The following is a 10,395-nucleotide window of genomic DNA, read 5'->3' on the forward strand; positions in this document are numbered from 1 at the left end:
ATAGATGGGGTGTTTTGACCAATCAAAACGTAAAAATTAACGCAACTGAAAAAAAATTTGCGGGGAAACGTTTAGTAAATTATGTTACAATGAATCAATGGACATCAATGAATTTATTATAGGTCTGTGACTTCATTGGGTAATCTCTTGCGTTAATTGATCTTGGTACGTTTTCACTCTCGTGTTTACTGATCACTTGATAAATAATTTAATAAACAATTTATTTCTGATATCAAGTCGTTGTGGCCGAGTGGTTAAGGCGACAGACTAGAAATCTGTTGGGCTCTGCCCGCGCAGGTTCGAGTCCTGCCAACGACGCTTGATTATTATCATTTTGTGATAAAATTTCTCTCTAGCCTACCTGACTTCAGTTCACATTTTGGGAAATTTTACGTTTATGTACAGAAAAGCAGTTTCTATCTTTTTCTGGTATTAACAACAAGAAAACTCGTTGCAAGCACGTGCATGGACAGTATAAAGATTTAGTTTTCATTCTAGCTGTCGTTGGAGTTGGACGAATCTTTATTTAGTCTAAACAAAAGTGTTTTTTTTATTGCAATTCCCAGAAAAAGATAAAAACTGTTTGCCTGAGGTTTCACAAAAACTTAATTAAAGGAAGGTAAGAAGAAAAATTGTCAATTTAGCGTCGTCGCCAGGATTCGAACCTGCGCGGGCAGAGCCTAACAGATTTCTAGTCTGTCACCTTAACCACTCGGCCACAACGACTACAATAACGCATAAATTTACTTCTCGTTATCTGGTTGTTGAAAAACACCACTCACATCTACCCAGGGTATAATAAATTGGATGGGCGCAGTTGCTAAAGGAAGTCGAACGAGAGAAAGGAACTGGCCACCTTACTCTCATTAGTGCCGAAGACTGAGAACCCAATCTTCTCATTCTAAGCTAAATAACTGAGTATGGGACCTTTACCTACCTAACTACAGTACAGTTGGAGTTTGATGAATCTTGTTTTGGTCGAAACAAAATTCTTTACAAAGAAATTTAATTCCAAACGTATGAAGGCCAAGCATTGTCTATTCGAGAGATTTCCAAATCAAAATACAGTATTTCTAAATCAATTCAATTTTATGTTTAATTTCCGGCGCGAACATGTAAAGAACGATAAAGTATGTAGGCTAAACCTGAATATTGTCAAATATTTAAGGTGCATTTTGTTTCGACTTTATGACGAAATTAAACCTCAACAAAACATTGCAGGTGGGAAGAAGGGATTTCGAAAAAATATTATTTCCAAAAGTTGCTATCAATGCATCTAGGCTACAACTGATAAAACCTGCTTCAACCAATACGTTGGAACGTTGACACAGAAAAACGTTAATTTGTTATTCTAGGAATGTTAAGTCATAAAAGATAAAGTCCTTTGTTAGCTAATAGGCGGCGACGCCTTCTCTAACCGAGTGGCGCCTGCGTTGCCCGTGGCCGTAACATGACCCACCAGTTAGAGTTAAAACCTTGTGAGAAAATGACACCTTTCCAGCATGGTGTGACGTTTGTAAATAAGCAAACTGATTAGCGTTTTCCCCACATTGAGTCAATACGAATTCATACTGTTGGTGGTTTAATGGTAGTAACTTGGATGGTGACAGCATTATTAAATGACATTATATCATATGCTGTAGACTACATGCAGAGTTCCTCCAGTTTTAAGTTACCACCAAAACAACGTGCATGCTAATGTACTCAGACTTTTGGAATGCAATTTCCTCAAGCCACTGCAAGCATCCTAACATTCACCGTGGTACAGCTACAAGGCGTACCAACTACCAAGAGTGGCTAACAAGGGAGAAAGACAAAGATGATAAACGCAGCAGAAACGATTCAACTAGCCTCAAATTGTGATACTGATGTCTTACTTTTGAGGTAAACTTAATGATAAGAGGCCAAAGTTTTACAAAAAAGCTTCACGGAGGACACTTTGCCACCATCCTGTTGTCAGTTATTCTTCTGCAAGCAACTTAGCAATTAACTGATTTTGAGCTTCGGTTGAAGCGAACACACTGGGAACTTTCTTGTAGAAACTTCTTAATAGAGAATTATATCTGTATGACATTTTTTAAATTAATTTAACAGCTTCCTAGCCAGATTAAGAAAGAAGACAACTAACTCTTCATGATAATATTTACTACGCAAGTCAACAATAGTCATTAATTTATTATTGAAGTTATAGAGAAATTTGAAAACTGAAATTCGCAGTTGTAGCCCTATATTTACTCATACTAAGGTTACTGCAGCGGTGGGATGGCGCAACGGATAAGGCGTTGGCTTTCCAATTATGCACACCTGGTTCGACTCCCGGCTTTAGCTGGTTGTTGAAAACACCGCTCACCTCTACCCAGGGTGTAATAAATTGGGTGGGCGTAGTTGCTGAAGTAAAGGCGGCCGAGAGAAAGGAACTGGCCACCCTACTCTCCTTAGTGCCGAAGGCTTAGTACAATGAGAACCTTATCTTCTCATACCCGACACTTGAATCAAGTATGGGACCCCCCTTTACCCTTTACCTTTAAGGTTACTTATTTTTTAGACTCCTTCTATTGTCACTCATCAGTCATCAACCATGAAACTTAGTTAATTACGCGTTTTAAAGTAGAAACTTTCTTTTATAAAAAATTGCAAATATTCAGTATTTTTTTTATATTCAAAAAATATATTTTTAGTCTCTCTTAGCCTTGTGGTGGTTGAAGGATTTGGATTAATAAACGAAGAGTAGAAGACTATTTCGTGTCCACCTTCATGTATAGCCTACAATTAAGTGAATTGCCAAAAACTTACACTCATTTTCAACTCATTCTTTATTGCAGGAATTTTTCCACAAAGCAAAAACTAAAAACATGGACGTTTATTCGACGTTATTAAAAAATATGTTTTCTTACCACGTTGTATTTTCCAAGTCTGAGAAAACTCTTATCTTGGTTAAAAAATGATCTCCAAGAATTGGTCGGTTTAGTAAACTACGCAAAAAAGTGCCTTGAAGTTTGTTCGGGCTTGTGTCAGTCTGTCAAAATAGGCGTCAAGTGACACGTTCTTATCACCGTTTCTTTGTTGAAGAACGAGGTTTTGTTTTATCTCTTTTGTCTTCTCAAGTGTTCGATTTGTTTCGTGCGCTCTTTAAACAAGACCGACGACAGAGAGGCGGCCAGAGGTGCGAAAATCGATTTTGATGTCGCAACAATGCAAAAAAGGAAGAAGGTCTGAGAATTCCAAAAGGTTTTTGCGTAGACTTCGATACTTTTCGATACGAAGTTCACGCATTTGCTTCAGTTCAAAAAATGTGGACGAAGTTTCGCAGACGTTGACATCCCTACTTCAATACCGAAACAAAGCACACTGCAAAAAATACCAGATACCCGCTAATCAGTATTCTTCAGAAAAGAAGTTTGCTGTCGACAAGCACACAAAAACACTCAAAGCATTTTAGCTCTGGCAAGAACGAGAAATTTCTTTAACGATTTCACAGCGGAATAAAACATTTTCGGGATGTCACTTTCTCAACTAAGTATGTTTGATTTAAGCTGACTACGATAAAATGCTATTATGCAAAATGTTTAGATCAAATGTCGTTTTCTTTTTAAAAATATTCTATCTAAGCTTATGCGCGAAGTTTCAAAGTCAACAATCTCTGGGTACCATTTTCACCATTTATTGTTGAAAGTTGAACAATAGCGAGATGGTGCTACTGGTGCACTGGTGTAGCAATCTCGTTTGCTTGTTTTTCCTGCTTGCTGAAGGCGAGGGTTTGATTTCCACGTTGGTTAATGGTCACTTCTATGGCAGCAGGTCAGTTGTGGCCGCGTTATTTTTTTAGAAAAAAATAAATAAATACTGGGAAAGCAACCAGCCGCCATAGCATATATTTTGGTCAAGTCGATGCCTTAATTTAAAACAATAATACCAAAAATCATAAACGAGATATGGAGTTCAACCGTTATAAACGCAAAGCAACACACATGAGTAGCCATGCAGTATAATGCGGTTTATTATCATTTTCATTATGATCAACAATTTCCACTTTTGTTACAATCACACAGTTGAAGCCAAATTTCAAATAGAGGCATTTTTAAAAAGTTAAACTATCTTTTATCCGAGACCCGACTTGCTAGACAATGACGTCATCAGCAAGACTATGCTACAATGCGATGTAAGCTTCTGTGACAAACTTAACCTAACAAACACACCACCTCTGGTGTTGTGGCAACTCTAGCCGTTTTGCAAGAATGTGTTTTCTGCGTTGTTTCAATGTTATTTGACACTAATTCAACAAAAAATAAGAAAATTTTTAATAAAAACGATTTGAGATTCACGATGTCGGTTTTTGGCAATGAACGAGAGATTTTCAGCAAACAAAATCTTTCTTTTAACATTTATTCAATGTCTACAAACGTTTAAATTATCTTAGAAAAGAGAGATTTTTAGCTAGATTATCTAATGAGTCTTAATGACGCAATGTCTAGCTAAATGACTGACTGCAAGCATTGAATTGTTTGCAGTCTCTTCAGATGTTGCGCAGATAAGAAAAATATCGTACATTTCGAGACACTTTGAAGCCAGTAGCCTACTCCTTACGCAGGTACTTGACTTGTACCTGTGTGCAACCCTAAACTTATTGTATTATAGTGTGCACCCAAACGGTGTGAATACAACAAAACCAGAAATCAAGGAAGATCATCTGAACAAACTGTTTTGATAAGAACAATGCACTAAAACAATTTACAAGACAACTGACACCTACAACAATTTGAGACAAAGCGATCTTCCTTTGTTGAATTTCAGGAAGTCAAAACAGTCATTGTTCTAGGTATCAAAACGTTGATAACTTAGGTAAACTTTGTATGAGAACTGAGGTGAAACATAACTCCATTTTGATTTCAGATTACCAGTAGAGCTGTACAATCTAAAGGCGAAGACATTTTTCGTGCCTGTTTTTGATGATTGCTTCGCCTTATGGTGGCATGCCCCTTACCAGTGGCACGCCCCCTCCTGGTATGGACCTACCCAGGCCAATTTGGGTTAAGATTAAGAGAATTAAAAAAGGAGTGGGCCGCTTCCATTCCAACATGTACAAGTGGGGTTTGGCTCCCTCATCGGCTTGCGAATGCGACGCGGAGGAACAAACTGCTGACCATTGTCGGCAGCAGTGGCCGAGTGGTTAGCGCGTTGGGCTCGCAGTCGAGAGCCTGCATGTTCGACTCCAGCCACCCGCACTTGCTGTTGTTTCTCTGGGCAAGAAACTTTACGATAATTGCCTCTACCCAGTGATCGATTTCGAGTAATGGGTAGTACCAAATTTAAGTCATAAGTAGAGTAGACAACCGGAAACAGACATTGCCGTCGGCTGCAGCGTGGGTCAGGTGTACGTCGGAAGGCGTACACCGATGCATAGCGCTCAAGTCCGCTTGCCCGCAATGCAGGATAAAGATAAAACAAACAAACAAACATTCTTGAATGTCCCATTTACAAGGCACCAAATGGAATGCATGGTATGGCAGCACTGGACGAAGCTACACTTACCTGGTTGTCCATTAACTGCCTTGGAATTTGAACAATCCTGTCTCATACAAGAGAAGAAGAAGCCTTATCTGAATGAGAACGTTGCTGTTGGCTGTGAAACATCAGCACTCGGCAGATTTTGTTTATCCTTATATTTTGCAAGCTTTTCGTCACCTTTTCACAAATATTGGTTTGTTGGTTCATCAAATTATTATGGGTTTTATCTTTGCAACTGTAATAACAATTTGACAAAACTCGGTCTGCTTTGGAATGTTATTCACATTCGTTTTGCATGCCTGGATGCCTTGCAAGCTTATAAAACGGTTAAAGCCTACTATGATTACTTTTTTTTTGTAAACGAAATGTATGTCAGACAACAACAACATTTTTTTAAACCATTTGAAATTATTTTATCACATTTTTTTTTATCACATTTTTCTACTCCAACAATGCGAAAACTGTCTTTTAGCGCCACTTAGCGTGAAGTAAATTTGCTTCTTTTTTCAGTGATCAAGCTTTGAAAAAAGGCCAAGATGGTCTGCAATAGCCTAATTATTGCAATCAACATTACACTTTTCAATTAACGTTTTCTTTTTTAGTTTGCATCTTCAATTTTGACTAATACGGAACTACTTGACACTAAAAAACCTGAGATGAAAAATGTGGCACAACTTAAATACCGACAACCAAGGAGATTCAAAACAAGCTTGACCAGGAAATTATTTAGTTTGAATTTCGTAAAGTCAACTGCATTTTCGACTATTGAATGATTCACAAACAGAAAACTGAGAAAATTAATGAAAAAAAAAGTTTTTACTCAGTTATGACCCAAAGTCCGAGTGGGAGGTTTGGCTACAGTTGTTTGTTTACATTTTTTTGGTAAGTTATTCATATTTAGTTTCCCAAATGAAGAGATCCCAGACAGCAAATTAGTCTTTTTTTACATAGATTCAACGTCTGCAGGCGTTGAATCAATGTAAAAAATAAATGATTTGCTGTTTGAGATTAAGGTCTTGGTACTTACGCCAGTATTTGCAGATTCGACCTAACGCCCCGTTAGCTCAGTGGCTCTCGGGGTGTGTGCTTGAGCAACGAATTTCAAGGACTGCTCTCCATTCAGCGACACCTAGTGGATGGACCAATTCACAGACAACACTTTAACAATTATTGGATACTTTACTCTGTCAATCTCGATAACAGACCCTTCGCGAGGTATTTAAAGTCTCTACAAGTATGCGAAACTACCAGGAATAACCTACCGGAAGCTTGGTCAGTCTGGGAATAAAAATTCAAAACAAACCAACCCACTTATGAAGACCACCCAACCTTTTAGGTGAGCATTCGTCCATTTCATTAAACAAGCCTAATCTGGTTGTTGCATTACAAGGTTTATACTAAACAGTAAGTTAAAATAACACCGTTAATGGAGCAACTTACACAATGACAACCAAAACAATTTTTAATACAGTCAAAATATCGGGATAAATAGAAAGAACTATAGATGAACGCATGTAAGCTTAGAACAGGCATAGAACGCAAAAGAGAAAAAGATTGATATTATAAAAATTATTGGTCTAGTCACAATTGTTTTACCTTAATAATAGATTATAAAACGCGATTCAATTCAAAAGAAACATGTACTAGCTTTTATTTTGCTCTCCACTTGGGTGGCTGTATAACAAGCATTGGCCTAATCTATTTAGCTAAATCTAATATTGCTTTACAAGGTATTGATGTCATATTTATTAAAGAGAAAGCCTTGATGTCAGTAACTTGTAACAGTTTGATTCTTTGTAGGCTAATTTCTCTTGGGAACAATACAAGCTTTGTAATTTCTCGAGTTATTTTATCAAAACTATACTTTGCACATCTGTGAGTGATTGCTGACTCGAAGTTCAAAAATATTTATAAACTGAAATAGAAACATAAGTTTTCAGTGGCGTACGCAAGGAATGGAGGGGGTGGGATTTAACTCTCCCCCCCCCATTAAGCTTGATATTTAAATTTTTGTATTGTTTTATGGCTATCATTGCCTTTATTTAAATGCGTCATTCTCTATTTATTTAGTTTTTAGTTTTTATGTAAATCAAGTTTTGTAAACACGTATTTGTGTTGTCATACAGCAATTAAAGCCAAGGAGCTACCTGGGACGAAACAAAAAAGTGAAAAAATTAGTAATTGGCATCAAAGTTTCTAAATATTTCGCTTGCTTTTGTTGTCTATAAATTTAGCACAGCTGCTTGAAGCAAACTGTAGGCTATTGTGGACCCAGGCTCATCACCAGCTGGAATAGCCGGTCTGCTTTTCGCTGATGACTAGCTTATTTTTTAGTAGACAACAGTTTTAACCGTTTCATTGTACATCTCCTAGGTAGGTCTTAGCATGAGCAACTTTAATGCTACGTTGAAACGTTTTTAAAACAATGTGTTTGTTTTATTTTGACGGAAAATTATTTTATTTTTTTTTGATTTCGAGATCTCAGCAATTTGGTTTCGTTATGCGCTGAAAAGAAATATGAAATACCAATGCATGAGACTATATGATTGAAATCGTCAAGAAAACAAATGCATGGAGTTGCGTCAAAAGTGTTTACAGATAAACTGACTACTTTCACTCAGGGGTGTTTCAAACAAGACACAACCTATTTCAAAATTTTGTTTTGTTTGATAAATAAATAATAATTAATCGCAGGGTTTTTAGAGATTTTTATCATCTTCGACCACCTTTTTCTGCCCCAAAGTAAAAACAAAGCAATGCGACGAGTATGTTAAATTATTTTTTGTTACAAAATGCAAACTTAACGTAACTCAAATCAAAAACGTCTTCGTACTCCACAGGAAATACCAGCCAAATTCTGAATCGACAGTGGATTGTATTCACGATTTACATTGCGTATTTGCATTAACCAACAAAATGTCAACTAAAAACGTACGCTAATGTTCTGCAAGCTTTATCGACCATCTAGTAGTCCTAATCAGTAGCACAATGACAAGTGTACTTTTAGTGACCTGTCATAGGCCCACTTTCGTTTCAGACGTTAACTAAATGTTGGTTACGATTAGAACAGTCTCATGACTTTTTTCAAAACGCCTCACGAAAAATTCCTGCGTGCGCAGCAGTAAGGTTTTATAATCCACACATTCCAAACCAAATTGTTAGTGTAATTCAGAAAACTTGGCTGTATGATTTGATCAATGATCATGCCTGTTCTTATTTTCAACAAATCTTTAAATTGTACTACTTACATTTATTGCTGAAGACGAACTATCGTGGGTATTGTTCCCTGCCTTCTGTGGTGAAGCGTCTTTCATCATTCCAAAGTTTTTCAAGCTATAGGGGATGTGGACCTAACATTGAGAAAGTGAGCTGGTTGCTGCAATTGGGGGGTGCTGTCTGAGTTTCTGGTTCATAACCAAAAAGAAAGAGAAGCAGCTAATTTGCTTTTAAAACATATTTTTGGGGTGAAATGCTTTGGAAATTCTTGGGTAACTGATATTTTACGTTGGATTCTTTTGACATGTAACACCTAAATTGTTGTACTTAGCTAAAATTGATTGATTCATGCCACATGTGTCTAAGGTAGGCTATAAGAACTACTTTGCTTAAATTGCCCTTCTGTCATTAATATTAACTGCTGTATGCTAATTGATAAATTAGATACAAGTTACAACATTAAAACATAAAGATTATGTTATGTTTACAATTGTAAATATGGAAAAATGGATGATCAGTTTTATAATATCTCACTACTTATTTGACAAGTATGAATTTGCCACGATATTTCTATCAAAATATTTATAAATGGCCAGGAAAAAGAATTAAAACCATTCATAGTTAGAAAATGTGCATAAATATTTTAAACGTTTCCCAATTGAGAAAGCGAAACATATTTTTCGATTCAAGGGTTACTGTATGTTCAAGGATTTAGTTTTAAACAGAATGGGATTAGAGGAAAGACTTGGAGATTTAGGACAAGTGTAAGCTACGTGAGAAAGTTAGCGTTTTATCTATAACTTTGTTCATGTCTAAACTTTTTACTATAGTCAGTGTTGTAGATCCTAATACCACCAACTCCATGCGAAAAATTACCAACATTTACTGATAAGCGAACATTGTTTAGAGCTCCCTGGCGCCAAACGTAAAGTGCTTTCTGTTGTCTGAGAAAGTGTACCAGCATGCCAATGAAAAATAAAAATAAATCTTTATTGGTTAACATACATAAATAGAATGAACAGGCTACCGTAATTCAGAATAAAGAAAAAATATTTTTTAGTTCAAGTATGATTGGGTGAGACAAAGAAGATAATTTTACAGTGTTCTTTTTGTAATCCCAGCTAATTAGATCTGTTTAAATTGATTCAACGTCTTTAGATGTTCAATGAGCATAAACGACGCTGGCTGAGACGTAGCAAGAATTTGCGAAAGGAAACTTGTCAAAACCGAACCTTGACTTGAAAGAAAACAACTCTACTTCCAATAGACAATAGTTCAAATCCTTGGCAGGTTGTTTTTTTTGCGTCGTTGTTCGTCCAATCGTTTTCTTTACAAGTTCTCCAGACTATGAATCAGATGAGAGTATGAGACACAGACCACTTTACACATAGGCTATAAATTGACGCAAGTAATTTCTCGAATAACGAAAAACAGTCTGGTAAAGCTTTTGAGCCAAAATGTCCAGCCAGTAAAAATTGCTGTTTTAAGTTGTTTCGACGTAAAATATGTTAAAAATTTTTGCTTCATAGCAACTTTTGCTGATCGGTCAGGTAGGCTACATACAATGCAGAAACAAGACCACCATCGCGACACCACAAAGCTGAATAAAACTTTTGTTTTGTTGTTGTTTTTGCGTTTAATGTCATCTGATCAACATTGTCCGAAACGTAAGTA

The 10,395-nt window shown here is 36.6% G+C and overlaps 2 non-coding genes across 2 annotated transcripts; one reads left to right on the forward strand and one right to left on the reverse strand.

The window, feature by feature from the left end:
- The first annotated feature begins 236 nt into the window (after positions 1-236).
- Trnas-aga (transfer RNA serine (anticodon AGA)) lies at positions 237-318 on the forward strand. The gene has a single exon. It is a non-coding gene; the product is annotated as a tRNA-Ser (tRNA).
- Positions 319-644: 326 nt separating this feature from the next.
- On the reverse strand, positions 645-726 carry Trnas-aga (transfer RNA serine (anticodon AGA)). Its single transcript has one exon. It is a non-coding gene; the product is annotated as a tRNA-Ser (tRNA).
- Positions 727-10,395: the final 9,669 nt, after the last annotated feature.

Source organism: Aplidium turbinatum, chromosome 8 (genome assembly GCF_918807975.1).
Source record: "Aplidium turbinatum chromosome 8, kaAplTurb1.1, whole genome shotgun sequence".
In the NCBI taxonomy this organism is placed as follows: Eukaryota; Metazoa; Chordata; class Ascidiacea; order Aplousobranchia; family Polyclinidae; genus Aplidium; species Aplidium turbinatum.